Source organism: Sturnira hondurensis, unplaced genomic scaffold, assembly GCF_014824575.4.
Source record: "Sturnira hondurensis isolate 20B ecotype Veracruz unplaced genomic scaffold, ASM1482457v3 Scaffold0015509, whole genome shotgun sequence".
Lineage (NCBI taxonomy): Eukaryota > Metazoa > Chordata > Mammalia > Chiroptera > Phyllostomidae > Sturnira > Sturnira hondurensis.
In genome coordinates, this window is record NW_028088140.1 from 8,574,184 (window position 1) to 8,579,205 (window position 5,022).

Consider the following 5,022-nt stretch of genomic DNA (forward strand, 5'->3'; position numbering starts at 1 on the left):
ACTGAGAAGAGTGTCCAGGAAGGAAGAAGGAAAATGCAAAGAAGGCAAGTGAAGGAAGTAAAGAATGGGGTGATTAACTCTGTCCAACGCTGCTGAGGGTCCAGTGTAATGAGGACTTAGAAATGACCATAGGATGTAGTAATGAAGAGATCTTTGGCGATCTTGGTAAGAACAGCTTTGGCAGTAGTGGTATGTGTGAGAGGAGGTGGGAAGGTGAGGTGTTATGAAATCCTAGTAAGGGAAAATGGCAGAAGAGAGATGGCTCTCTTGGCTGTGAGTCTGAACAACTGTTTAAAGGGGTTTTTCTGTGTAGAGATGGAGAGAAATGAGATGGTAGCTGGAGGAGGAATTGAACTTAGAAGAGATTCTGTGTGTGTGTGTGTGTGTGTGTGATGAGACAGATGCAGCGGGGAGAAAACATGATTCAGGAGAGAGGCGTGAACAGCTGTGACAATGTCTAAGTGATTTTGAGAGATGGAATCTATTGAACACGTCGAGAGTGGCATTAAAGGAGTAGGGCCAGCTCAACCAGGGTACTGGTGTAAAGGTGAGATACATGATACATGGAGTGGCAGAAACTACCTCATCAACAAGCTAAAAATGAGGTGAGTGATTAAGGGAAAACTCAGAGATACAGGTCTAAAGGCCCATAGAGAGGTTGGTAAGGGGTAGATATGTGTATATAGTTCCAATAACTGACTCTGAGAGGGCACCAAGTAGAGGCACCTTTTAAACCATAAGACAGAGTAGACCTGAGACCCACAATTAGGAATGAAGACTTTAGGAGATGCCATCATGGCCTGTGACAAAACACACACACACACACACACACACACACAAAACCATGAGACTGAGTAAATTAACTAAGAGAGAGAGGGAGGGAGGAAGGGAGAGAAGCACAGGCCAAGGAGCCAGCCGGCAGGTCCCCCACACTCAGGGAGCATTGCGTGCATGTGTGTTGGCTGGGGTGGGGAGGCATCAAGGACAGAAAAAGATCATTACTTAAACTGTCAGTTCATACCTAATTTCTTGCTCAAAGAAGTAAAGACACTTCAGCTGCAAGAGAGGATGGAATGGAGAGTATTCCCTGAAGGAAGCAAGCAGCAGCTAGACCACCAGCCTCAGGGAGGCCAAAGGGGATGAGGGAGAGGTAGCTTAGTAAAGTCAGCAAATTTAAGAAGAAGGAGGTCACTGGCTTTTGAGGGAACAATGAAAAGGGAGGAAGTTCGGCACATGCCCAACTGCAGGGCCTTAAGATGTAATTAAAGAAGTGAAAAAGCGTACAATGCCTCTAAGGACCAAGCAGAACATTTTAAGGGAGTTTTAGGATGACACCAGAAGAGGGAGCCCTGCGTGGATAGGGTAAAGAGGCCCTGGAGGTTGCAGTGTGCTTGCAGGGTTCCCAGAGGGTTTCTGTGTAGACTTCCTTGTAGTGTAGCTGGAAGTTCCAAGGGGCGAGTGGAAGGACATTCGAGGCTTTCCATTTGTCCCATAGCCTCTTGGCAAGATTATACACAATAAGGAAATGAGAAAGTTAGTTGTATTGTGTCCTAAAATCCCTAAGATCTATCTGGGTGGGGGCTTCCATGGCTGGGAGGAGACCGTGTGAAGCAGAACATGTAGATACCTTAGTCTTATGTTGCTTCTCTCATTCTTTCTTTTTATGTTTCCACATGCCTCCAAGTCCAGTTGTGAATGTGTATCTGTGTAGGGTGTTCTAATAGGGTTCTATCCAACAGGAGAAGTCTAGGAGTTTCCTTGCGGAGATGGAGCCTTCAGGGCTGGAGCCTGCACACTAGGGGAATAACAAAGCACTGGGCTTTGGGTCCTAAACTATCCTAGTATCATCTTACAAAGGCCTCCGTGGACACTCAGAGCCCAAACCTTCAGTCACAGTAGAAGAGAATAGATTCATGCCTCCTCTCCTACTATTTATTCCACTTACTCTTTTAGACAAGGTCTCTTTAAGCCTTCAGAGCTAAAACATCCATAAAAATCTTTACTCTGTAAAGAACTTCAATTTTTATTTTATTTTTTAATTTTTAAAGATTTTATTTATTTTTAGAGACGGGGAAGGGAGGGAGAAAAGCACCCATGTGTGGCTGCCTCTTGCATGCCCCCAGTAGGGACCTGGGCTGCATACAACCCAAATGTGTGCCCTGACTGGGAACTGAATCAGTGACCCTTTGGTTCACAGGCCGGCTCTCCATCCACGGAGCTATACCAGCCAGGACTGAAATTCAATTAAAAAATACTTTAAACATACATGTATTTATTTATTAATATATTAATAAATTCATTAATCAATATCTCATAGTGCAGAAAATAAAGTTTAAAAAATCATCTGTCCACTTAAGGCAAAGTCATTTTCATGTAATAAAGCAGATGTTGCTGAGTACTTGAAATATGCCAGTCACTGGGCCACATGCTTGACAAGCATTACCAGATTTAATCTTTGAAACAAATTGAGGATGTTGGTACTGTTTCTATTTTATACAATAGGTTTAGAAAGGGAAGTTCAAGACCAGGAGCTAGTAAATGGCAGAGCCTGGGTCCCATTCCCAATGTGCTCCACAGAACTCATGTTTCTACAGCGTTGGAATCTCCTGAAAGAATTTAATGAGCATCAACATGGCTGCCTAACCCACACCCCCATACCTGCCTCCCTTCATTGTGGTAAGGGGTTTCCCAGTAGGAGGAAGACCTTTGGGGAATCCTCCAACCCATCTCTTTCCCTTCTTGGCCAATGATGTCCTGGTATCCAGGGAGCTTGGACCACCTCCAGTTCCTTGGTGCACTGAAAACCTCCATGGGTGGGAGGAGGAAGAGGTGGAAATAAAGGTCCAGCTTCCTGTTGGTGGGAGGCAGGATGTGCAAGCTCTCAGAGGCTCAAAAAAGGCCCCGTCACACTTCCTGCTCCAGACTTGCTTGGGGCCCTCACTATAAGTGTGACCTTGGACAAGTGACTAGACTTCCAGGGCCTCCATTTTCTCAGGTAGAAGGAGGGGATGCTCTCTTCCTTTTCCCTGGGGGGTTCAACAGAAGAGTGGAATGAAAGGACAGTCTCCCTGGCCAGAACAGAGGAGAAGTTGTGGGGCAGCCATGGTCCCAGTAAAGGGCTGGCCTAGAATTTTGCAACTGGATGAAGGCTGGGGGCAGGGAAGTTGGGGGTAAGGGGTTCAGGTACGTGAAGGATAAGGCTGGCTTCACAGGCATAGGATTTCCCAACGAAAGTGCTTCCTAGACTCGAAATGATAAGGTTAGATGGTGGTCTTTGGGGGGAAAAAAGATGTGACTTAGGTGGCACAATTTCTGAATGACTGTTACTTCAAAGGAGCTGGTGCAGGAGTTTACATTCTCATGCCAACCACATATAGCTGGGCTGTTGCTTCACACACTTTTACTTTTGCTTTCCTGTAAGGACTTCAAGTATTATCATTATGTTTAAGTGTTATAAACATTCCCATTTATTATGAGCTTGCTAAGACTGGCTTTACTCATATTCACCTGGGAAATTTACTTATCACCCCAAACAGGACAACGAAAGAGCTGTACGCACACTGCCTTTGAAGGCTGGACGTGACCTGTTAGTTTGCTGCTTTCGTAATAGCAGTGTGTGACTCTGCCTCTCAGTTCCTGGCTTCTCCCTGGTGGTCAAAGACTGCTCTAAAGGCACTGGTAGTGGTTGTCACAGAAATTAGTGGGCCTCTTCTCAAATGTGTATGTTGGGGTCAGGGGACTCAGGAGCCAGGAGAAGGATGAGTGTTTGTGCTGAGTGCTATGCAAAACAAACACATTCATTTCCTTCTCGTTCCACTCAGGCCCCTGGCCACAGTGGACACACAAATCAATGTTACAGCACTTCTCGTACCACACCGCCCTTACCTATTGGGTGGTCTTTCCCCCAAACTGTGAACTTGTGAACAAAGTCTATGTATCTTTTCTCTGTCTTCACATCCCTAATGCTTATGTCCCAAACAGGGTCTGGTTCATAGATTCTCAGTGCATGAATGCCTCCTTAACTCAGCTCTATTTCAGACAAGCTTTTGTGAGCTTACAAGTAGCTCATTTGGGGAAAGCTTTATTCTCATGACTGTAGTATAGTACTTTTATGACAGTGGTGTTATTCCAAAATGTTCTGTTAAGATTGCTCATTATAACATAACTACTATGAATAAGTATTTCACAAATGTTGGGGGACAGGCAAACCCTCGTTTTCCATGTGTTAACATATTTATACAGCCCGTGTTTGCTGGCATACCCGTATACCTGGTAGGATGCAGGACAAATAAAAGCAGCTTCTCCATTACTAAGAAATGTAACTATGCCATTTATTAGACAAAATAAAAACCCAGCCTCCAACCCAGAGCTTTATGCTGTGTTGGCCAATATAAGAAAGATAAAATTAGGATAGGCTAGGCATCGTGCGTGAGTCAGACTTGATCCTGGACCAATTAGTAACTTTGTACATTTGGCAACTTTCTTACACATTTTTTCTTCAAACCAGAAAACCAATTTTTAATTTCTAAACTCTGCCTATATTTCTAGGTACTGATGGTCACCTGCCACACTTGCACCAGGTTGTTTACGTAGCCAGCAAAGAGGGTCTGGCTCAGAAGACCAGGCCAGGGAGGTACCCCGGGTGGCTCTGTCTTGCTGCTAGTACTGATAACTTCTTAGAAATTTTTTATTGTTGACACTATTACAGATGTCTCCCACTCCCTCTCCCCTTTGCCCACTTCCACCCAGCCCTCGCCCCCCTCCTCTGGTCTTCACCACTGTTGTCTGTGTCCATGAGCTATGCATGTACGTTCTTTATCTAATACCTTCTCCTTATTTACAATGATCTTGCCCTGATCTTGATGCTGGGTCTCACATCTCCTTTCTGTGCTACCACTAGGAAAAAAGGGAGCCAGTTTTGGCTTCAGTATGAATTGTATATTCAAATCCATTTCTTGTCTTAATATGAAATGCTTTCTAGAATTAAGCTGCCTGAGCTCATCTTTTTATAACTCCTAAGAA